Source organism: Periplaneta americana, chromosome 12, assembly GCF_040183065.1.
Source record: "Periplaneta americana isolate PAMFEO1 chromosome 12, P.americana_PAMFEO1_priV1, whole genome shotgun sequence".
Classification (NCBI taxonomy): domain Eukaryota; kingdom Metazoa; phylum Arthropoda; class Insecta; order Blattodea; family Blattidae; genus Periplaneta; species Periplaneta americana.
Genome location: NC_091128.1, coordinates 5,288,683 through 5,315,659, shown reverse-complemented (window position 1 = coordinate 5,315,659; position 26,977 = coordinate 5,288,683). Strand labels below are relative to the sequence as shown.

Here is a 26,977-nt window from a genome sequence, read left to right as displayed (position 1 = left end):
GAATTCGTCTCTTCTACTACTTCACGTCCGACCAAAGCCACGATACTAACTGTTGTTGCGGGGTGAGGGGTGTAGCCTTGTTGCCATGGTAACCATAGCTGAGTGAAACACTAACAGGAGGAAAATCGAGCTCACTTCACCGGCGCAGAACTTAAACGTATCGCAGTCTTGTTTCCACGGTAACCATAGCAAGCGAAATAGAAAGTCGCAATGCAAGAAGTGGATTCACCGACGCTATGTTTGTTAATTCTTCAGCCCGGCGCGATTTTTGAACGTACATAGATATAAATCTCATAAAATCAATCACACTGTGATGTATAGTAAAAGTAAAGTGAATTTTTCAATTTTTTTAAATGCTATGGTGAAGTTGGGATTCACTTGGTTCACCTGAAAAGCCGCCTCTGATATATATATTAGACTGTGGCACGGTTTCGATCAGAGCCGAGAATATGATATCACAATATTACTGTTATTAAATCTGTAAGAAAATATATTAAAAAGGGCTATATACTCTTCATAAAATATTTCCACCAGAAGTGAAATGTGTATATGCAAGCTAAACTATCACAAAAATTAGTCATGATGAATAAATCAATTTAGTTTATTATATATCATAAGCTATTGATGTCCTTCGTAATAATATAACGTTTTCAAATATTTAAAATAAACTATTATTGCATGATTTGTCGCATTAGGGGCCTACTAATTTCTAGGTGGATCTAGCCTTTCAATATCGTGGGGGGGGGGAGAAAGTTTGAGCTTGTTTATATAGGTACCGATAAAACTACTTTAAATAATTTCTTAGACTTTGTCTACACTTCTATAAAGTCGTCATATCTTATCCTTTTACAATGCTTTCATGGGCGTAAGCAAGTGGGTAGGTCAGGGAGAGGCTTTGGCTTCCTAAATCTCAAAAGAAAATTAAAAATATATATGTTAGCACTGAATAAATACAAAAAGTAAACTGAAAACAAGGTACATTTTAGAAAACCTGTCTAATATTAAAATGAACTATGTGGCACAATTCCATACTATTCAGTTACTATCCCCCTCCCCCCCCACCGTTCTGAAGTCCCCAACATTGCACCACAGCCAGGGATGTGCTGGAGGGCACTCGCAAAGACTCGCGCGAGCCCTTTGTTAAATATTTATATTGGTTCCAAGATCTTTGTTAAAATAACTCGCAAGGAAAAATCAATCAAATAAACGCATTTTTCTAATTTAGGTAACCAGCTACTATTCTGCATTCTGCTAAAGCGATCGCTTGAAAATACAGAAATTTAGTGGCTTTTGCACTGCTTGTTGGAGACTCTCTATAGCTAATTATGATTTCCGAGATTTCGTGGATAACTTCATAGGAAAAAATTGCCCTTTTGTCATTCACTACAGCCAAAGCCAAAATAAATCACGAATTACATCACCATTAGCAGTGCGGAAGCTGTAAGAGATTTCAGTGTAATGAATGACATTGTCACTGTGAAAGAAGTAGCTTACAATCTCCCACTTGTCCAGTTTAATGACAATTAAACTATCGGCAAATCTATGAAATAATAGGAGAGGTTCCAGTTTGTGCTATCCTGTTTGAGAAATCATCGCATCGGTGGAGCTATTTCGAAGATCAAGAGTTATTATTATTATTATTATTATTATTATTATTTATTATTTATTATTATTATTATTATTATTATTATTATTATTATTATTATTATTATTATTTTGTTCGCGATCCCGCATTAATAGCTGTGCGGATACTCAGGTGGCCGCGGACCTCTGGTTGAAAATCACTGATCTACGCTATATGCGTATTTATTATAATAAATAAATTCATAATGTACATAATAGGCCTATTTGAGGTATAATATGATTCATGATTGTGTTTGTTAAATCACAGTCGATTCTGTGGCGTACTGATGATGATTATTATTATTATGATTATTATTATTATTATTATTATTATTATTATTATTATTATTATTATTATTATTATTATTATTATTATTATTATTATTATGTGTCTGTTACGAGTGTTGAAAGGTCAATGTAACCAATGTTTTATGTTACAGTATTTCTGCTACAAATGTACTTGTCAACGTTTTCAATCATTTTTACAATATAAGTTATTTAACATTCAAATATAACTTGTTCATGGATAACTAACTACTTCTATGCCTGTGCTAGTTATTTAACCGTATAAGTTATTTAACATTCAAATATAACTTGTTCGTGGGTAACTAACTGCTTCTATGCCTCTGCTAGTTATTTAACCGTATAAGTTATTTAACATTCAAATATAACTTGTTCGTGGGTAACTAACTGCTTCTATGCCTGTGCTAGTTATTTAACCGTATAAGTTATTTAACATTCAAATATAACTTGTTCGTGGGTAACTAACTGCTTCTATGCCTCTGCTAGTTATTTAACCGTATAAGTTATTTAACATTCAAATATAACTTGTTCATGGATAACTAACTGCTTCTATGCCTCTGCTAGTTATTTAACCGTATAAGTTATTTAACATTCAAATATAACTTGTTCGTGGGTAACTAACTGCTTCTATGCCTCTGCTAGTTATTTAACCGTATAAGTTATTTAACATTCAAATATAACTTGTTCGTGGGTAACTAACTGCTTCTATGCCTCTGCTAGTTATTTAACCGTATAAGTTATTTAACATTCAAATATAACTTGTTCATGGATAACTACACTGGTGGCCATAATTCTGGAAACTTTTTGTTTTTGTAATGAATTATTATAACATCTCTATTTATTCATGACTCATTCGTCAATTATGGAGTTTTAATAAAGGTATTTTATTAAATTCTTAATATTTTAACAATAAATAGTCATTTTGTGGGGAATTATATTCTTATCGTTTAAGATCTAAATATTAATTTCTGATTTCATTTTAATTTTCCATTATTTACTGTAATAAAAATTGGTCTACTGTTGATTTTAAGATTATTTTTGATCATTAGGAGCATTTTTGAGCACTGTTAGCGTAAAATATGTACATTATTAGTGTGTTTCTATCATTGGTCTGATTTCGTCCGGTTATCACTTGATTGCTTTGCCACAAACTTTATTGATAATAATTTTATCACAATGGCTCCACGAAAGGACTGGACACCTTCTAATCGAAGTAAGGCAGTCACACTTCGAGAAGAAGGCTACACATTCAAGGAAATTGCAAGGAAGCTTGGTAATGGTGCTACAGTGTCTGGCGTCCAGAAAGTATGAGGGATTGAGATTCACAAAATCTTGTAAAAAAACCACCTAGGACTGGTAGAAAACCTAAAGTAAGTCCAAGAGATGTGAAGCAGATTTGTCGATTGGCATTGAAAGATGGAAATAAATATTCTAAAGAGGTACAGGAAGTTCTACACAGCAGTGGATGTAATATTTCTGCGAGAACTCTTCAAAGGAAGTTATTCCACAATGAACTGAAAGCAAGAGCACTCAGAAAAAAGCCATTTCTCAACAAAAGACAACGAGAAAATCGTGTAAATTGGTGCAAAAATCATCAATCATGGACCAGTGATGACTGTGCGAAAGTGATATGGAGCGATGAAACAAGGATTTCTATATTTGGAAATGAAGGAACCAAATACATTCGTCGACGAAATAGAGAAGCTTTGAATCCTGAGTACCTCATCGCAACCATGAAACATCCTGTTGTTGTCATGATCTGGGGATGGAGTAGGAAGACTTCAGATTTTTCAAGGGAACTTGAACACGTAAAAATGCAGAAAAGATATGCTGGAAGTGAAATTGATATTATCCATTGCTGTCTTACACCCAAATTGTGATGACTTTGTATTTCAACAGGATGGTGATCCATGCCATACTGCCAAGAGAGTTATGCAATGGTTTCAACAGAAAAACATCAAGGTGATAAAGTGGCCTGGGACTAGTCCTTACCTGAATCCAATTGGAAACTTGTGATCAAGGTTAAAACATTTGGTGTCTAAAAAAAATTCTAGCAGCAAAACTCAATTCATTGATGCCCTTATCCACAGCTGGTTTCGGATCATCAGCAAGGAAGGACTGAAACGTCTTGTGGACTCAATGTCCCGCAGAATTCATGCTGTCACTAAAAATAAAGGTTACCCCACACCAAGTACCAACTGTTTACAGAGTAAATGAAAAAATAATACCAAAGTGTTTCTAACTGTTAATGTTATAAATATATGTTTTCTCATACATATTATGATATAAAGTCACGTATTTTCTATAAAATAGATTAGACAATGTATGTTTGATGGTTTCAGTCACGAGTAACATTTTAAATTGTATTCATGTATGAATAAAAACAGATGTAATAACAATTCAATGCAAACACAAAAAGTTTCCAGAATTATGGCCACCAGTGTAACTACTTCTATGCCTGTGCTAGTTATTTAACCGTATAAGTTATTTAACATTCAAATATAACTTGTTCATGGATAACTAACTGCTTCTATGCCTGTGCTAGTTATTTAACCGTATAAGTTATTTAACATTCAAATATAACTTGTTCGTGGGTAACTAACTGCTTCTATGCCTGTGCTAGTTATTTAACCGTATAAGTTATTTAACATTCAAATATAACTTGTTCGTGGGTAACTAACTGCTTCTATGCCTGTGCTAGTTATTTAACCGTATAAGTTACTTAACATTCAAATATAACTTGTTCGTGGGTAACTAACTGCTTCTATGCCTGTGCTAGTTATTTAACCGTATAAGTTATTTAAAATTCAAATATAACTTGTTCGTGGGTAACTAACTGTTTCTATGCCTGTGCTAGTTATTTAACCGTATAAGTTATTTAACATTCAAATATAACTTGTTCGTGGGTAACTAACTGCTTCTATGCCTCTGCTAGTTATTTAACCGTATAAGTTATTTAACATTCAAATATAACTTGTTCATGGATAACTAACTACTTCTATGCCTGTGCTAGTTATTTAACCGTATAAGTTATTTAACATTCAAATATAACTTGTTCGTGGGTAACTAACTGCTTCTATGCCTCTGCCAGTTATTTAACCGTATAAGTTATTTAACATTCAAATATAACTTGTTCGTGGGTAACTAACTGCTTCTATGCCTCTGCTAGTTATTTAACCGTATAAGTTATTTAACATTCAAATATAACTTGTTCGTGGGTAACTAACTGCTTCTATGCCTCTGCTAGTTACTTAACCGTATAAGTTATTTAACATTCAAATATAACTTGTTCATGGATAACTAACTACTTCTATGCCTGTGCTAGTTATTTAACCGTATAAGTTATTTAACATTCAAATATAACTTGTTCGTGGGTAACTAACTGCTTCTATGCCTCTGCTAGTTATTTAACCGTATAAGTTATTTAACATTCAAATATAACTTGTTCGAGGATAACTAACTGCTTCTATGCCTGTGCTAGTTATTTAACCGTATAAGTTATTTAACATTCAAATATAACTTGTTCATGGATAACTAACTGCTTCTATGCCTCTGCTAGTTATTTAACCGTATAAGTTATTTAACATTCAAATATAACTTGTTCGTGGGTAACTAACTGCTTCTATGCCTCTGCTAGTTATTTAACCGTATAAGTTATTTAACATTCAAATATAACTTGTTCGTGGGTAACTAACTGCTTCTATGCCTGTGCTAGTTATTTAACCGTATAAGTTATTTAACATTCAAATATAACTTGTTCATGGATAACTAACTGCTTCTATGCCTGTGCTAGTTATTTAACCGTATAAGTTATTTAACATTCAAATATAACTTGTTCATGGATAACTAACTGCTTCTATGCCTCTGCTAGTTATTTAACCGTATAAGTTATTTAACATTCAAATATAACTTGTTCATGGATAACTACACTGGTGGCCATAATTCTGGAAACTTTTTGTTTTTGTAATGAATTATTATAACATCTCTATTTATTCATGACTCATTCGTCAATTATGGAGTTTTAATAAAGGTATTTTATTAAATTCTTAATATTTTAACAATAAATAGTCATTTTGTGGGGAATTATATTCTTATCGTTTAAGATCTAAATATTAATTTCAGATTTCATTTTAATTTTCCATTATTTACTGTAATAAAAATTGGTCTACTGTTGATTTTAAGATTATTTTTGATCATTAGGAGCATTTTTGAGCACTGTTAGCGTAAAATATGTACATTATTAGTGTGTTTCTATCATTGGTCTGATTTCGTCTGGTTATCACTTGATTGCTTTGCCACAAACTTTATTGATAATAATTTTATCACAATGGCTCCACGAAAGGACTGGACACCTTCTAATCGAAGTAAGGCAGTCACACTTCGAGAAGAAGGCTACACATTCAAGGAAATTGCAAGGAAGCTTGGTAATGGTGCTACAGTGTCTGGCGTCCAGAAAGTATGAGGGATTGAGATTCACAAAATCTTGTAAAAAAACCACCTAGGACTGGTAGAAAATCTAAAGTAAGTCCAAGAGATGTGAAGCAGATTTGTCGATTGGCATTGAAAGATGGAAATAAATATTCTAAAGAGGTACAGGAAGTTCTACACAGCAGTGGATGTAATATTTCTGCGAGAACTCTTCAAAGGAAGTTATTCCACAATGAACTGAAAGCAAGAGCACTCAGAAAAAAGCCATTTCTCAACAAAAGACAACGAGAAAATCGTGTAAATTGGTGCAAAAATCATCAATCATGGACCAGTGATGACTGTGCGAAAGTGATATGGAGCGATGAAACAAGGATTTCTATATTTGGAAATGAAGGAACCAAATACATTCGTCGACGAAATAGAGAAGCTTTGAATCCTGAGTACCTCATCGCAACCATGAAACATCCTGTTGTTGTCATGATCTGGGGATGGAGTAGGAAGACTTCAGATTTTTCAAGGGAACTTGAACACGTAAAAATGCAGAAAAGATATGCTGGAAGTGAAATTGATATTATCCATTGCTGTCTTACACCCAAATTGTGATGACTTTGTATTTCAACAGGATGGTGATCCATGCCATACTGCCAAGAGAGTTATGCAATGGTTTCAACAGAAAAACATCAAGGTGATAAAGTGGCCTGGGACTAGTCCTTACCTGAATCCAATTGGAAACTTGTGATCAAGGTTAAAACATTTGGTGTCTAAAAAAAATTCTAGCAGCAAAACTCAATTCATTGATGCCCTTATCCACAGCTGGTTTCGGATCATCAGCAAGGAAGGACTGAAACGTCTTGTGGACTCAATGTCCCGCAGAATTCATGCTGTCACTAAAAATAAAGGTTACCCCACACCAAGTACCAACTGTTTACAGAGTAAATGAAAAAATAATACCAAAGTGTTTCTAACTGTTAATGTTATAAATATATGTTTTCTCATACATATTATGATATAAAGTCACGTATTTTCTATAAAATAGATTAGACAATGTATGTTTGATGGTTTCAGTCACGAGTAACATTTTAAATTGTATTCATGTATGAATAAAAACAGATGTAATAACAATTCAATGCAAACACAAAAAGTTTCCAGAATTATGGCCACCAGTGTAACTACTTCTATGCCTGTGCTAGTTATTTAACCGTATAAGTTATTTAACATTCAAATATAACTTGTTCATGGATAACTAACTGCTTCTATGCCTGTGCTAGTTATTTAACCGTATAAGTTATTTAACATTCAAATATAACTTGTTCGTGGGTAACTAACTGCTTCTATGCCTGTGCAAGTTATTTAACCGTATAAGTTATTTAACATTCAAATATAACTTGTTCGTGGGTAACTAACTGCTTCTATGCCTGTGCTAGTTATTTAACCGTATAAGTTACTTAACATTCAAATATAACTTGTTCGTGGGTAACTAACTGCTTCTATGCCTGTGCTAGTTATTTAACCGTATAAGTTATTTAACATTCAAATATAACTTGTTCGTGGGTAACTAACTGTTTCTATGCCTGTGCTAGTTATTTAACCGTATAAGTTATTTAACATTCAAATATAACTTGTTCGTGGGTAACTAACTGCTTCTATGCCTCTGCTAGTTATTTAACCGTATAAGTTATTTAACATTCAAATATAACTTGTTCATGGATAACTAACTACTTCTATGCCTGTGCTAGTTATTTAACCGTATAAGTTATTTAACATTCAAATATAACTTGTTCGTGGGTAACTAACTGCTTCTATGCCTCTGCTAGTTATTTAACCGTATAAGTTATTTAACATTCAAATATAACTTGTTCGTGGGTAACTAACTGCTTCTATGCCTCTGCTAGTTATTTAACCGTATAAGTTATTTAACATTCAAATATAACTTGTTCGTGGGTAACTAACTGCTTCTATGCCTCTGCTAGTTACTTAACCGTATAAGTTATTTAACATTCAAATATAACTTGTTCATGGATAACTAACTACTTCTATGCCTGTGCTAGTTATTTAACCGTATAAGTTATTTAACATTCAAATATAACTTGTTCGTGGGTAACTAACTGCTTCTATGCCTCTGCTAGTTATTTAACCGTATAAGTTATTTAACATTCAAATATAACTTGTTCGAGGATAACTAACTGCTTCTATGCCTGTGCTAGTTATTTAACCGTATAAGTTATTTAACATTCAAATATAACTTGTTCGTGGATAACTAACTGCTTCTATGCCTCTGCTAGTTATTTAACCGTATAAGTTATTTAACATTCAAATATAACTTGTTCGTGGGTAACTAACTGCTTCTATGCCTCTGCTAGTTATTTAACCGTATAAGTTATTTAACATTCAAATATAACTTGTTCGTGGGTAACTAACTGCTTCTATGCCTCTGCTAGTTATTTAACCGTATAAGTTATTTAACATTCAAATATAACTTGTTCATGGATAACTACACTGGTGGCCATAATTCTGGAAACTTTTTGTTTTTGTAATGAATTATTATAACATCTCTATTTATTCATGACTCATTCGTCAATTATGGAGTTTTAATAAAGGTATTTTATTAAATTCTTAATATTTTAACAATAAATAGTCATTTTGTGGGGAATTATATTCTTATCGTTTAAGATCTAAATATTAATTTCTGATTTCATTTTAATTTTCCATTATTTACTGTAATAAAAATTGGTCTACTGTTGATTTTAAGATTATTTTTGATCATTAGGAGCATTTTTGAGCACTGTTAGCGTAAAATATGTACATTATTAGTGTGTTTCTATCATTGGTCTGATTTCGTCCGGTTATCACTTGATTGCTTTGCCACAAACTTTATTGATAATAATTTTATCACAATGGCTCCACGAAAGGACTGGACACCTTCTAATCGAAGTAAGGCAGTCACACTTCGAGAAGAAGGCTACACATTCAAGGAAATTGCAAGGAAGCTTGGTAATGGTGCTACAGTGTCTGGCGTCCAGAAAGTATGAGGGATTGAGATTCACAAAATCTTGTAAAAAAACCACCTAGGACTGGTAGAAAACCTAAAGTAAGTCCAAGAGATGTGAAGCAGATTTGTCGATTGGCATTGAAAGATGGAAATAAATATTCTAAAGAGGTACAGGAAGTTCTACACAGCAGTGGATGTAATATTTCTGCGAGAACTCTTCAAAGGAAGTTATTCCACAATGAACTGAAAGCAAGAGCACTCAGAAAAAAGCCATTTCTCAACAAAAGACAACGAGAAAATCGTGTAAATTGGTGCAAAAATCATCAATCATGGACCAGTGATGACTGTGCGAAAGTGATATGGAGCGATGAAACAAGGATTTCTATATTTGGAAATGAAGGAACCAAATACATTCGTCGACGAAATAGAGAAGCTTTGAATCCTGAGTACCTCATCGCAACCATGAAACATCCTGTTGTTGTCATGATCTGGGGATGGAGTAGGAAGACTTCAGATTTTTCAAGGGAACTTGAACACGTAAAAATGCAGAAAAGATATGCTGGAAGTGAAATTGATATTATCCATTGCTGTCTTACACCCAAATTGTGATGACTTTGTATTTCAACAGGATGGTGATCCATGCCATACTGCCAAGAGAGTTATGCAATGGTTTCAACAGAAAAACATCAAGGTGATAAAGTGGCCTGGGACTAGTCCTTACCTGAATCCAATTGGAAACTTGTGATCAAGGTTAAAACATTTGGTGTCTAAAAAAAATTCTAGCAGCAAAACTCAATTCATTGATGCCCTTATCCACAGCTGGTTTCGGATCATCAGCAAGGAAGGACTGAAACGTCTTGTGGACTCAATGTCCCGCAGAATTCATGCTGTCACTAAAAATAAAGGTTACCCCACACCAAGTACCAACTGTTTACAGAGTAAATGAAAAAATAATACCAAAGTGTTTCTAACTGTTAATGTTATAAATATATGTTTTCTCATACATATTATGATATAAAGTCACGTATTTTCTATAAAATAGATTAGACAATGTATGTTTGATGGTTTCAGTCACGAGTAACATTTTAAATTGTATTCATGTATGAATAAAAACAGATGTAATAACAATTCAATGCAAACACAAAAAGTTTCCAGAATTATGGCCACCAGTGTAACTACTTCTATGCCTGTGCTAGTTATTTAACCGTATAAGTTATTTAACATTCAAATATAACTTGTTCATGGATAACTAACTGCTTCTATGCCTGTGCTAGTTATTTAACCGTATAAGTTATTTAACATTCAAATATAACTTGTTCGTGGGTAACTAACTGCTTCTATGCCTGTGCTAGTTATTTAACCGTATAAGTTATTTAACATTCAAATATAACTTGTTCGTGGGTAACTAACTGCTTCTATGCCTGTGCTAGTTATTTAACCGTATAAGTTACTTAACATTCAAATATAACTTGTTCGTGGGTAACTAACTGCTTCTATGCCTGTGCTAGTTATTTAACCGTATAAGTTATTTAACATTCAAATATAACTTGTTCGTGGGTAACTAACTGTTTCTATGCCTGTGCTAGTTATTTAACCGTATAAGTTATTTAACATTCAAATATAACTTGTTCGTGGGTAACTAACTGCTTCTATGCCTCTGCTAGTTATTTAACCGTATAAGTTATTTAACATTCAAATATAACTTGTTCATGGATAACTAACTACTTCTATGCCTGTGCTAGTTATTTAACCGTATAAGTTATTTAACATTCAAATATAACTTGTTCGTGGGTAACTAACTGCTTCTATGCCTCTGCCAGTTATTTAACCGTATAAGTTATTTAACATTCAAATATAACTTGTTCGTGGGTAACTAACTGCTTCTATGCCTCTGCTAGTTATTTAACCGTATAAGTTATTTAACATTCAAATATAACTTGTTCGTGGGTAACTAACTGCTTCTATGCCTCTGCTAGTTACTTAACCGTATAAGTTATTTAACATTCAAATATAACTTGTTCATGGATAACTAACTACTTCTATGCCTGTGCTAGTTATTTAACCGTATAAGTTATTTAGCATTCAAATATAACTTGTTCGTGGGTAACTAACTGCTTCTATGCCTCTGCTAGTTATTTAACCGTATAAGTTATTTAACATTCAAATATAACTTGTTCGAGGATAACTAACTGCTTCTATGCCTGTGCTAGTTATTTAACCGTATAAGTTATTTAACATTCAAATATAACTTGTTCATGGATAACTAACTGCTTCTATGCCTCTGCTAGTTATTTAACCGTATAAGTTATTTAACATTCAAATATAACTTGTTCGTGGGTAACTAACTGCTTCTATGCCTCTGCTAGTTATTTAACCGTATAAGTTATTTAACATTCAAATATAACTTGTTCGTGGGTAACTAACTGCTTCTATGCCTCTGCTAGTTATTTAACCGTATAAGTTATTTAACATTCAAATATAACTTGTTCATGGATAACTACACTGGTGGCCATAATTCTGGAAACTTTTTGTTTTTGTAATGAATTATTATAACATCTCTATTTATTCATGACTCATTCGTCAATTATGGAGTTTTAATAAAGGTATTTTATTAAATTCTTAATATTTTAACAATAAATAGTCATTTTGTGGGGAATTATATTCTTATCGTTTAAGATCTAAATATTAATTTCAGATTTCATTTTAATTTTCCATTATTTACTGTAATAAAAATTGGTCTACTGTTGATTTTAAGATTATTTTTGATCATTAGGAGCATTTTTGAGCACTGTTAGCGTAAAATATGTACATTATTAGTGTGTTTCTATCATTGGTCTGATTTCGTCTGGTTATCACTTGATTGCTTTGCCACAAACTTTATTGATAATAATTTTATCACAATGGCTCCACGAAAGGACTGGACACCTTCTAATCGAAGTAAGGCAGTCACACTTCGAGAAGAAGGCTACACATTCAAGGAAATTGCAAGGAAGCTTGGTAATGGTGCTACAGTGTCTGGCGTCCAGAAAGTATGAGGGATTGAGATTCACAAAATCTTGTAAAAAAACCACCTAGGACTGGTAGAAAATCTAAAGTAAGTCCAAGAGATGTGAAGCAGATTTGTCGATTGGCATTGAAAGATGGAAATAAATATTCTAAAGAGGTACAGGAAGTTCTACACAGCAGTGGATGTAATATTTCTGCGAGAACTCTTCAAAGGAAGTTATTCCACAATGAACTGAAAGCAAGAGCACTCAGAAAAAAGCCATTTCTCAACAAAAGACAACGAGAAAATCGTGTAAATTGGTGCAAAAATCATCAATCATGGACCAGTGATGACTGTGCGAAAGTGATATGGAGCGATGAAACAAGGATTTCTATATTTGGAAATGAAGGAACCAAATACATTCGTCGACGAAATAGAGAAGCTTTGAATCCTGAGTACCTCATCGCAACCATGAAACATCCTGTTGTTGTCATGATCTGGGGATGGAGTAGGAAGACTTCAGATTTTTCAAGGGAACTTGAACACGTAAAAATGCAGAAAAGATATGCTGGAAGTGAAATTGATATTATCCATTGCTGTCTTACACCCAAATTGTGATGACTTTGTATTTCAACAGGATGGTGATCCATGCCATACTGCCAAGAGAGTTATGCAATGGTTTCAACAGAAAAACATCAAGGTGATAAAGTGGCCTGGGACTAGTCCTTACCTGAATCCAATTGGAAACTTGTGATCAAGGTTAAAACATTTGGTGTCTAAAAAAAATTCTAGCAGCAAAACTCAATTCATTGATGCCCTTATCCACAGCTGGTTTCGGATCATCAGCAAGGAAGGACTGAAACGTCTTGTGGACTCAATGTCCCGCAGAATTCATGCTGTCACTAAAAATAAAGGTTACCCCACACCAAGTACCAACTGTTTACAGAGTAAATGAAAAAATAATACCAAAGTGTTTCTAACTGTTAATGTTATAAATATATGTTTTCTCATACATATTATGATATAAAGTCACGTATTTTCTATAAAATAGATTAGACAATGTATGTTTGATGGTTTCAGTCACGAGTAACATTTTAAATTGTATTCATGTATGAATAAAAACAGATGTAATAACAATTCAATGCAAACACAAAAAGTTTCCAGAATTATGGCCACCAGTGTAACTACTTCTATGCCTGTGCTAGTTATTTAACCGTATAAGTTATTTAACATTCAAATATAACTTGTTCATGGATAACTAACTGCTTCTATGCCTGTGCTAGTTATTTAACCGTATAAGTTATTTAACATTCAAATATAACTTGTTCGTGGGTAACTAACTGCTTCTATGCCTGTGCAAGTTATTTAACCGTATAAGTTATTTAACATTCAAATATAACTTGTTCGTGGGTAACTAACTGCTTCTATGCCTGTGCTAGTTATTTAACCGTATAAGTTACTTAACATTCAAATATAACTTGTTCGTGGGTAACTAACTGCTTCTATGCCTGTGCTAGTTATTTAACCGTATAAGTTATTTAACATTCAAATATAACTTGTTCGTGGGTAACTAACTGTTTCTATGCCTGTGCTAGTTATTTAACCGTATAAGTTATTTAACATTCAAATATAACTTGTTCGTGGGTAACTAACTGCTTCTATGCCTGTGCTAGTTATTTAACCGTATAAGTTACTTAACATTCAAATATAACTTGTTCGTGGGTAACTAACTGCTTCTATGCCTGTGCTAGTTATTTAACCGTATAAGTTATTTAACATTCAAATATAACTTGTTCGTGGATAACTAACTGCTTCTATGCCTGTGCTAGTTATTTAACCGTATAAGTTACTTAACATTCAAATATAACTTGTTCGTGGGTAACTAACTGCTTCTATGCCTGTGCTAGTTATTTAACCGTATAAGTTATTTAACATTCAAATATAACTTGTTCGTGGGTAACTAACTACTTCTATGCCTCTGCTAGTTATTTAACCGTTAAATATAACTTCTTCTTATGTGACTGCTATTTTGTCTCCGGCAGGAAATTGTAACCGTTACTTATAACCGTTATTTATAACTACTGAACAAAAGTAACGGAGACAGTTATAACAGTTACAAGAAAATAACCGTTTGTCACATCCCTATGCATGTGAAAAGTTTCTGCGACGTTTTAAGAAACAAAACAGAATGAGCTCCATAAAAATAACAGAAAGAAAATATGTAGAGGATGAGCCTATACTAATTGAAACAACAAAACATTTTGTGACAGATATAAACAGAATTATTTCTTAAAATCCCATACAATGCTGACTGCGTATTCACCACCGATCGGTCTCGATTTGAATACGAGATGGTATGTGGTAGGATTTTATCACAGACAGATGAAAAGAACACCCATACAGTTATGCAATCATTATTTTCTATCACTCATTCCTACACTCTAAAGGTCCATATTTCATCGGCTGGCACCTTAGGAATTCGATTTTACCTTTGCTTCCAGGAACCGAAAGGAGAGTTTGGGTCCAAAGTTAAACTTTTGAAAGGAAAACTCCATTTAATCTTGTGGTTGATGCTAGCAATTTAGGAAAACTCACAAAAAACCACGTGAAATGATGGCTAATGAGTCAGTTCATTACTGATGTTAAGAATGATATGAGCCGTTCAGAGCAGAAGTGGTGTAAGTCAATTTTTTTTATTTTATTTGGTTATTTTACGACGCTGTATCAACATCTAGGTTATTTAGCGTCTGAATGATATGAAGGTGATAATGCCGGTGAAATGAGTCCGGGGTCCAGCACCGAAAGTTACCCAGCATTTGCTCGTATTGGGTTGAGGGAAAACCCCGGAAAAAACCTCAACCAGGCAACTTGCCCCGACCGGGAATCGAACCCGGGCCACCTGGTTTCGCGGCCAGACGCGCTGACCGTTACTCCACAGGTGTGGACGTGTAAGTCAAAAATAGGTAGTCTGATGAGAGTTAAAGTAAAATACAGAGCAAAGTAGCAATTAATATGTCCTTCTTGCTATCCACTGACTACTAATAGTTTAAATAAACTGAATATTAATTGCTACTTAGCGCTGTATTTTACAGAATTTCTACTTTAAACCTCATTATCCAATTTTTACTTACACCACTTTTGCTCTGAACGGCTCATATATTACTTCTACTACACTGCCGAGCAAAAAGAAAAAAACGCAACACTTGAATAAATTTGAAATATCAATCTGTAATACAAATTATAACATTTCTGTATGCTTCTATGGACCTGTTTGTGTTAGGCAAGTGTTAATTCATGTTTTGGGAAGAAAAGTGTACCCATTTGGTCGTTTGTGACACCCTCTTTGCCACTTCCTGTCCCGTACTATATATTTATTGCTGTGCCATTAAAATTTACAACCCTAAACCCCAGCAGCTAAAACAAAGTTACTACACTATAGTTTTCTTTTTTTGCTTATAATGGCATTCTGTGATATTGAACTCAGTTTTAAACAACATGTAAGAAAGTTAAGATGACGTTAAGCCCATTGAATGCCGCTAGAGCAGACGCGTTGGTAGAGGATGGCCGTAGTTTACGTTACGTGGCTCAGGTGTTGCATACAACTCCGTCGACGGTTTCACGTACAGTGCAAAGGTACAAGGAACTCGGTTCATATTCTCGAAGACCGGGAATGGTAAGAAAAGGTCAACTTCTTGCTATAGATGGCCAGTTCTTGCGCCTTCAAGTGCTGCGTAACCGCCACACCACTGCGGTCGAAGCCAGAAATCAACTAGACCAAGTGCGAGGTGTGAATGTCAGTGAGTAGACTGTGAGGAGGAGGTTACACGATGCTGGTCTGATCTCCAGAAGATCTGCCCCTGCCCAGAACTTACAAGACAACATCGTCAAGCTCGCTTACAATTTTCAAGGGAACATCAGGAATGGGCTGAGGTACAGTGGAGAACAGTTTTGTCCTCAGATGAGTCCCGATTCTGCCTCAGATCCCCAGATGGAAGAGAAAGAGTGTGGAAGAGGACTAGAGAAAGGTATTCTCCATGCAACTTTTCATCAAGGACAGCATTTCAGTGCGGTTCAGTGATGGTGTGGACAGACATCAGTTTGTCTAAACGAACCAAACTTGTTTTGTGGAAGATTGGTTTCTTACTACCCATCGCTACATTGAAGAAATTCTTGGCAACATGTTCTTACTTTTGCATCATAAATTGGTGACAATTTCGTGCTCGTGCAGGGCAATACACGTCCTCGTGTGGCGCGATACGTCTTCCAGTACCTCAATGAAATAGGGATTCAACTCATGCAATGGCCGTCACGCAGTCCGGATCTCAGTTACGTTCCAACCCTTGAGGTGGACGGACGTCTCGTCTCTCAATCTTGTTGAGCAGCGGTGTTCCGACTAGTGTGCTCGCGGTTTGTTGTTCTTGTTTTGTTTGAATTATTTTGATTAGCAATGGCAAGTAAAATCTGTAGGAAGAATACTATTAAAGCAGTGTTTAATAAAGATCAACAACGTCCTACTGCATACGAAATACACCAATGGTTAGAAGAAAATATCAACGTTCGAGAAGATGAATTGGACACATTACAAGTAGTGAGTAAACAGAATGCAGTGTACATAAAATTCAATAATCAACTTAGCTACGAGAAACATCTTCAACTACAAACCGGAACTTCAACAATCCAGCTAATGAATGGTGCAACAACAACTGCAAACATAACAGCAGGTGAGTTTGATACTACTACAGTTAGAATCTTAAACGTGCCACCAGAAGTGCCAAATGACAGAATTATGCATGTTTTGCAAACTTACGGGAAAGTGCAAGAAATAATAAATGAAAAGTGGTCCAAAAAATATCGATTTCAGGTGGATACTGGTATTAGACTAGTGAATATGCAAATTAACAAGCAAATTCCATCTACATTATATATTGCTGGCTATGAGGCTTATGTTGTCTATCCAGGTCAAGAACAAACTTGCTTCCTTTGTGGCAGTGCATCTCATATTCGCCGTTATTGTCCTGGTAAAGGTTCGCGTCAAATTGGGAATAATAATAACAGACCCTTTCTGATGAGTGATCTTCTAAAACCGATACGAGATTTGCCTGATGAAAATCATCCTTCGACCGTTCTTCCGATCTCAGAGGAGGCAACCACCAGTGCTAGCTCGCGTACGATTGAGCAGAATACTAGAGAAGATGGACAAGGTGGACAAGAGTTCACAAGAGAAGATGGAACTTCTACTGGAACTACTACCAGACCGACCATGTTATTAGGACAAAACCCCATACAAGACGATATAGAGAACAATCTCGTTCAAATTGAAGATTCTGATACTATAACGGCTGATGAGGATGAAAGTGACACAAGTAATGGGAAAATTTCTAAAATATATATTGAAGCTAAAGAGCCTGGGAAGAAACGCCGTAAGAAAAATCCTGATCTTGATCAAGTCAAAAATGATGGTCAATCTACGAACATAGAAAAAAACAAAATACTTGGAAACTCATCACAACTGGGTTCCCATATAAAAGATGATGGAAATCAAGTTAAATTAACAAAGGGGAGTAGTAACCAGTCTAATGCAATAACCAGTATACAGGAGTCTCTGACGCGGATGGAAGGTGATAACTGGAGTGACGAGATAGAAATGGAAGGGAAGACAATGGAAAGTGAAGTAGACATGATTGATTCACGAACTGAAACGCATGGTTCAAAAAAACTAACGAAAGTGATTACGAAACAACGTGTACATCCCTACAAGTCCGACGAAAGCAAGTCAGGCACTTTACACTTACGGAAAGCAGATCAATATTAGTCTTCATGGCTTCGCCGCTATTTTATAGTGTTATTATGGCACTGACTCTGACTATTGCAACGGTGAATTTTAATAGCAGTTCATCACCTACAAAAATGAAAATGTTACAGTCTTTTTTAAATGTAAATGATATAGACATTGTTTTTTTACAAGAAATCGTATGTGACAGTTTTTGCTCAATTTATGGTTATAATTCATATATCAATATTGGATCGGAATATTTGGATACAGGGTTCTTAACTAAATCCGGGTTAAATTTGGAGAATATTGAAAAACTCTCCTCTGGTAGAGGTATCAGTGGTACTTATCGGGGACATGTTTTTATAAATATTTATGCACCTTCTGGGAGTAACAAAAGATTAGCAAGGAATGATTTTTTTCAAAATGATGTTCCTTATTTGATGCGTGACCTACCCCCATCATACATACTTGGAGGGGACTTCAATTGTGTTCTCAGGCCCCAGGACTGTACTGGTGCTTACCAGCCTAGTGTTGCTTTACAACAGCTAATTAATCAACTGCAAATGGAAGACCCATGGATACACACAGCCCGCAATATGGAATATACATATTTTTCACACAATTCTGCTGCAAGATTGGATCGATTTTATGTATTGAAGAATATTAAAAAGAAAATTAGTCGGGTAGAAACCTCAGCCGTCCCCTTCTCTGACCATGCTGCTGTTATACTTCGTATAGCATTGAATGCCTCCTTTATTCCTATGGGTCGAACATATTGGAAAATGAATATAAGCTATTTGGAAGATATAGAACTTAAAAATCTCGTACAACAATCTTGGGAAGTGTGGACTTTACAAAAAACACGATATTCTGATATAGCTGAATGGTGGGAAAAACTAGTAAAACCCAAAATCAAATACCTTTTCAAACAATATTCGTATAATAAACATCACGCAGAAGAAAATAAATTAAACTTTTACTTCCGATGTTTATCGGACATACAGAAGCTTTATGTGCCTACAGCGAAAAGTCGATCTGATATGAGTTGTATTAAAGCAAAAATTATAAATATATACCGGAGGAGACTTGAAGGAATCAAAATACGTAGTCGGGTGGCACTAAATGTGTTAGACGAAAAGACGAATCTATATCACCTATTAGCTGATCAGAACGTCGTAATAAAGGTATGATCCTGAAAATTAATAATAACGATGGACAAGAATATACTACACAACATTCAATTAGTCGTGTGTTTTACGAACATTATAGTCATTTATTCAGTAACGAAACAGTTCGGCACACTAATCTAGACAATTTTTATGGACCTGCACCATATCCAATCTCGGAAATGGAAAATGAGAATTTGGAACAACATATCAGTAAGGAAGAAGTTTATGCAGCTCTTTTGCAAGGGAAAAAATCAAAAACTCCTGGCAGCGACGGAATCCCACAGGAATTCTACCTTAAATTTTGGGACCTAATAGGCACCTATTTCACTGAAGTTCTCAATGTTATTATTACTAGACAGAGACTTTGTACATCCCAAAGACGTGGGATAGTAGTCCTAATTAAAAAGAAAAACGGGCACGACCATGTGAATGATTATAGACCAATCAGTCTCCTAAATTATGACTATAAACTGTTAGCGAAGGTATTGACCAACAGGATACGACCACTTCTTAGCCAGCTCTTACATTCAGGACAGCATTGCGGAATAATAGGACGTAATATATTAAATGTCATATGTTCTTTAAGAGATGTCATTGCTCATGCCAATCACTCCCGAAACAAATACCTTATAGCCTCCTTGGATTTTCATAGGGCATTTGATAATCTTAGTCATGAATACCTGTTTCACTGCTTGTCTTGGTATGGGTTTAGTGTGAAGTTCATATCTTATATACAGACCTTATATACTAATATTGTATCAGTTATTCAAATTAATGGTTTTCAAACACCAGAGATTCCTGTTTCTAAATCAGTTCGTCAGGGCTGTCCAGCATCTATGACATTATTTATCTTAGCCCTACATCCTCTGCTACTGAAGTTAAATGAAAATATCACTGGTGTATCCTTTAATAATTATCATCTGTCTGTGGCGGCGTATGCTGATGATGTGAACGTAATCCTTGCAAATGAAGAGGATATTCAACACATGACGGATTCTCTACATCAATATTCTGCGATGTCTGGACTAAAGTTAAACTATCACAAATCACATATACTACCTCTTGGGCCCTGGGATATTCAACCTCAAGTTGCTCCTTTCACAACAATTACATCCTTAAAAATTCTAGGTATTTTATTTGCACCATCCATTATTGAAATGCAACAACAAAATTGGAAAATTGTCTCCCAGACAATTAAAATTACCGCTCAACAGCTTTATTATCGTGATCTCACTTTACATCAGAGAAGTTGGATAGTGCACACATTTCTGCTATCGAAATGTTGGTACCTGGCCCAGGTGCTTCCAATAACAATTACCTCTGCAAGGCAAATAACGAGTGCAATATGCTGGTTCTTATGGAAAGGAAGCACCTTTCGTGTGCCCCTGTCAACTCTGTATCTCCAACCCACTGAAGGGGGGATAGGATTACTAAATATTCGTCTGAAGTGTATGGCCTTATTTTTAAGTCGCGGACGGAAAATACAGCATGCTCTATCGTGTTTTTCCGCTTTCTGGCTACAGTTTTGGACGACAGCAGGTGATTTGCGAAATCCTCCTGATTTACGTGTTGTGCCACGATATCTCAAGTACCTTTGGACTTATATACAAGAATGGAGTTATCTAGACCCCGATCAGTTTATCGTAAACAAAAGTTTATCAAAGGCGATTTACAACACATTAGTACCAACTGTTCCTGTTGCTCCTCTACGTATTCAGCGTATTGTACCAGAGAATACCAAGTTCACTCAACTTTGGAAGAATATAAATTCTCGGGTACTACCGGTGACAGTGCGTTCTGTGTGGTATACAGTAATTCATGACATAATCGCAACAAAAGAACGTTTATTTAAAATAAACAGAGTAAACAACGATGTGTGTCAGTATTGTCAACAAAAAGACTCCTTGCATCATCGTCTTAATACTTGCACAAGGAATCTATCCATACGAGAACAATTTGGGAAATATGTGAAGGACAATAATATATTTGGAAAAGACACTCTTCATCCTACAACGTTTCAATTACCAGACTTTAATCTCAAGCCACAGCAAAGACAAAATGCTGCACTGTGGTTGATAGGTCATACAGTAACTTTCCTTATTCAGAACCAAGAGAATACCTTTAAAACACAATATGTAGCTTATATTAATCAGGCTAGAAGGAACAGAATTCTCTATCGAAAATGGGACCTTTTGTTTGGGAATTATCTCGGGCACTTAGATTAATTAAATTTGATAGTACAAACACTTTCAATAGGACATATAAGCCTAATTTAAATACATGTCTTTATTTTAATTTGTCTTAATGAAATAAAGTTCCTTCTGAGTATAGAGTGGGTGGTTTCTCCCGGAATGAATGACTTTTGTTATTGGATGAATGAACATGCACTGTTTGCTTATTATAGAGTGAAGGAATTACTTAAATAGTGCAAGTCAGATTTTTATGTTATTTATAAGGGTTAATACGTATTTACAAGGTTATTTAAAGTATGTACGGGGGAAAAAGTATGCATGGAATTTGTTGTCACTACAGCATACATTTTCTATCAGTTTATTGATTCGATTGAAGTGTACATGTGAAATTGTGTCAGTACTGCATACTGGCTATAACAGATTATTTGTCCAGTTTGAAATGTATATGTGATTTGGTTTTAGTACTGCATACTGGTAATATCAGTTAAATTGTTTAGCCTAAAAGTGTAATGGAAAGTTGTTCTCAGTACTGTATACTGATTATATCAGCTTATCTGTTCAGATTGAAATGTATATGTGTTTTGGCTTCAGTTTTGTATAATGGTAAAATCATTAATTTGCTTAGTTTGAAGTGTACATACGAAATTATTTCAGTACTGCATACTGATATATTAGCTTACTGTATAACTTGGAATGTACAATGTGCACCATTATTAGTATTGTATACTGTTATATTAATTTATTGTTTAATAAAAAAAAGTTATTAAAAAAAATCTATTTCAATTTGTTATTTTTCACTGTAACAACAAAAATATGTTTCATAAAGCCTCAAGGCATTTCTCTATATTTATTGTGAATATATATATATATATATATATATATATATATATATATATATATATATATATAATAGCTATTAAACAGATTATTTTAGAAGCAATAAATAGCTATACTAAGAGATGATTTAAAATTTACGAATTAAATACATTATTTAGTAACAACAATTGACAATAAGGAAATATTACAAGAAATGGCTCAAAATTAGAAATCAAATACCTAATTAAAATAAAAATTAAAGCCAATAGTACAATATTATAGTATGCGAAATAGAAGACTTTCAAAATAGGCTTAGGGAAAAAAAAAAAAAAAAGATCTTAACCCAATTGATCATCTGTGGGGAATTTTAGAGAGGAATGTCCGTCAACATGCTCCAGGTACCCTTCAAGAGCTACGGGGCCATGTATGCAACACCTGAGTCACATATGTAAGCTGCGGTCATCTTTTTCCAACATGATTGCTCTAGTGGCGCTCTCGGGGCTTAACGGCATCGTAACTCTCTTAAATGTTGTTTAAAACTGAGTTCAATATCACGGAATTCCATTAAACACAAAAAAGAAAACAATAGTGTTGTAACTTTGTTTTAGCTGCTTGTGTTTACGGTTGTAAATTTTAATGGCACAGCAATAAATATAGGGTGAGGGACAAGAAATGGAAAAGAGGGTGTCACAAATCACCCGATGAGTATATTTACCTTACCAAAACATGAATTAACACTTGCCTACCATAAACAGGTCCATAGAAGCACACAGTAATGTTATAATTTGTATTATGTTTTGATATTTCAAATTTATTCAAGTGTTGCGTTTTTTTTTTTGCTTGGCAGTGTAGATTCATTGAGTGCAAACTGATAAAAAACATTTTTAATGATCCCGAAATAAAGATGTTTTTAAATAATAAAACAAGTCAGACGCAAATAATTCCCCCCCCCCCCCAAGACCTCTAGGTTTGTGCAGCCACTTGACGTTTACTTTTTCCGGCAGTATAATATTGTAATTCAGAGAATAGAAGACTATTTCGGACACAAAATAATAATTGAAAGTAGTACAGAAAATGTGCATGGTAGTTTTATAATAAAATTACGCTCTATTGTCTATCATCAGTTCTGTTCCCCTTACTGCAAGACATGTGGCGATGTAAGATACATACTGGACAATGGTTTTCAAACTCTGCGTCAAGTTAACAGTTGAGAATGTGAAATGGAAGATTGTGAAGAAGCAGCATTTGTTAAATGTCTGTAGTGTTCATGACCCTTTGTCCGAATCCACACTCCATCGATAAGGTAAGAGTAGTTTAAAATTAAAATTTATTTAGAATGTAACATGTTACATTTGTATGAAGGTATCAAGGATGAAGAATACCTCTGGATTTAGAACTTGCGCTTGTTGTTCTGCTTGCATTTAGCGCAAGAGTAGCATATCTACGCCCTTGTTTAAAGTTTTTATATATCGTTAATAAAAAGAAATCGATAAAAGCAAATATTACCACGTTGTTTTTTCATACAAAAATTAGCTTGTATAATTTTAATTCAAATAGCCGCGGCCCAGTTGGGACGGTTCCCTTGCCAGTGCAATTGATTCATTTTTGTGAATTGTAAAACGTTTCATTACGTTGTTTAAAATGTTTTTTGTAATGTATGAAGGGGAAATTATATGTAAGGTCTATATAGAATGCCAAGCAATCTGATCCCGAGTTCAGAGGCTGGTTTTTAGCTTTATCTTGAGCACAAAGCGTATGTGGCGCCTAATGAACAGAACCCTCTTTTTCTTTGGTATTAGCGATAAACGCGAAAATCGATTTTTAGTTGTGGTTAGAAATACAGTATGTGCATGTTTAATGTCATGTATAGTTCATCTATGACAATATTTTACAGGCGAATTTACGCGATAGATATGAAAAGTAGTGTATTTTTAAATGTAACTTGTTTTAACAGAAAGTGAAGTGTAGTTTTCCAAGGAAATACAGGTAAACATTTTGACGTTATCTCATTTATATACGTTGAAACTAACTAAAAGTATATTTGCCTGCCAGTTAATAGATAGCTCGACCACCCCTTGGCAACGTTTCTTTCAGAACATAAAACGATAATTTTAGCGGTACTTCATACTAGAGATTTTGTCAGATCATTCTGATATTTCAGCAACAAAGAAAGAATTTGACGATTTCCTAATTCAGGCAATGAATCTTTGCAAACAATTTTCACTGGTTTTCATTCTATATACTTGGTAGGTTTAGCAGATAATTCCTGAAGTGAAGTGATAGTGTAAAGATGGGGCGCAAAACCGAAACAAGTGCGTCTCCTCGTGTTGTGGAATACCGTAGCCATGGGTTTTATTTAAATGGTTATCATATTCTTAATTCTTACAAGACGTCCTCGGTGAAATCGGAAATTATTGCAACATCTCGTATATTAGAGTTTGCTCTATTTCTCGGATTGAAATTAAGAGAAATTGAAAGTAATAATTATGTTACTTACTTCACTATAATATATTGCCGTTTATAATGTCCTACAACTAAACAATGTATCTAATATTATAATAATCTTACATAATATCCGCAAAATAATAACAATATTAATATAATTATTTTACTTTTATTATTATTATTATTATTATTATTATTATCTTTATTATCATCTATTTAAATATATCCGGTACACAAGAATAACATGGGGAATGCAAAGAGAACAAGGGGAATCCAAGGAGAACAGTGGAAATACAAGGAGAATATGGGGAATTCAAATAGAACAATGGGATTACGAGGGAAACAAGGAGATTACGGGAAGAATAGGGGGAATGCGAGGAAAATAGGGAAAGTACGAGGAGAATAGGAGGATGCAAGGAGAACAAGATTAGTAGAAGGAGAATGGGGACATACAAGGAGAATTCGAAGACAAAAAATAATTACGAGACGTACAGTGGAAATGGGAGAAGAACAGGAGAGGATACTAAAAACAAATCTGGGTTTTATTATTCGAAATTCAAAAAGTTTACAAAACACTTCGACTTTGACACTGAAACTCCGAATTACAGAAGATCAGCAATGTTTTGAAATATTCTCTCTCAGTGGCCAGTCAGAATCACGTATTTGTGTATAAAATTTGGCAGTTTTTTCAAGTGTGCATCAAATTTGTAATTCTGCTTGCACGCGTAATAAGATAAGACTAATGACAACGATTCGTATAGCAGCCCTTTAACGCAATCATTTGTTATTTTTCGTAGATATTAAGCAAGAAATTAATTATATAGGTATTTAAATAATGATTTCTGTAAAAAATGTAATTCTAACATCAAAGCTGCATAAATAACGTGGGTGGTCATTCACTAGATCTGAATAATGGGTCTTCCCCAATGAATGACTATTTTCGTCATTTACTGGTGATATCGTCATATGCGTTATTTTGATTTCTAAGCACGAAATTCAAAGTCTGTGACTGTTGTTTCATATGTATGTGGTAGTGAATGACCGAAAAACGAACTTGTACCAGTAAATGACCATGGTTCAAAGTTGAGTGGTCATTCACTGGAGGCTAGAGACATTTACTGGTTCATATTCAAATGAGTTTAAATTAACAATTGAAATTCTTTAAATTTATTTTTCTGCAAGTCAGTCCAAAATGACGCATGAAGGAAATGAAAAGAAGAAAGTATACAGAAGTTTTCAATATAGCGAAGGAGTTCTCTATGTAGCTGTAGAAGGAATACGTAGCAATCAAATGAATGCCAATACGGCTAGCAAATTATATAACAATTCCAAAATCTAGTTTAATAAATAAATTACATTGAAAAGTATCATTGGAGCGAAAAATGGGTTCCACAGCTACATTAACGAAAGAAGAGGAAGGCCGGTTCGAAAATTGGATTACTGGTGAAGCCAAATTGGGATTTATCATGCATCCCGACGAAGTTAAAGACGCAGTTCAGAAGATTATGAAAGTTATGAAACGAAATAAGCCATTTAATGGTGGTCGCACAAGGTAAAAATGGCTGGATTTTTTTAAAAGACATCCGATTGTGACAATAAATAATACAGAAGTTATATTCAGAGCTCTGTAAATCATCCAGAGCAATCCTCTGGTTCCAAATACTCAAGGATTTGTAAAAATTCAGAGACATAATGCAATAGTAGAAGATACTCAGGTCAATTTTTTGGTTCCTAATGGTAAATCTATGGCTTCTCATAGAAATGCTGCAGTGAATTTTGAAGAATATTGTGATGGAAATAATGTGGAGGATGGATGTGTTGAAAGTAATAGGATTACTGGAAATAAAATCCAGAGTATTATTCCAAGTAATGATTGACAAAGAAGTATTATTAACGATATGATTGTTGCAGAACCATTTGAAATTGAAAGTGTTGATAGTAATATGGAGATTGGAAATGGGATCCAAAGTATTAGTCCAAGCAATGATGTTGATGGAAGTTGTATTAATGAACTAAATACTACAGGACCATCGAATAATGTAACACCAAAAAACTGTGTGAAAAAGTGGAAAGAATATGATAAAAGAAAAATAAAAGGAGAGAAGTAAAACGTGAAGAAACAACGTAAAGAAGATAGATAGGCAAAGGAAAAAAGAGAAAGAAACTACAAAGAAGAGAACTCTTAAACAAACAAAAAAGAAAACAACTATCTGAGAGCGAAACAGAAATTGACTTTTATCTGACACTGATTCA

General features: G+C 34.3%; 1 protein-coding gene across 5 annotated transcripts in view; it reads left to right on the top strand.

The window, feature by feature from the left end:
- LOC138710132 (nucleolar protein 12-like) overlaps window positions 1-26,977 on the top strand; it is a 717,371-nt gene that overhangs the window by 341,379 nt on the left and 349,015 nt on the right. The gene's annotated exons all lie outside the window — the stretch shown is intronic.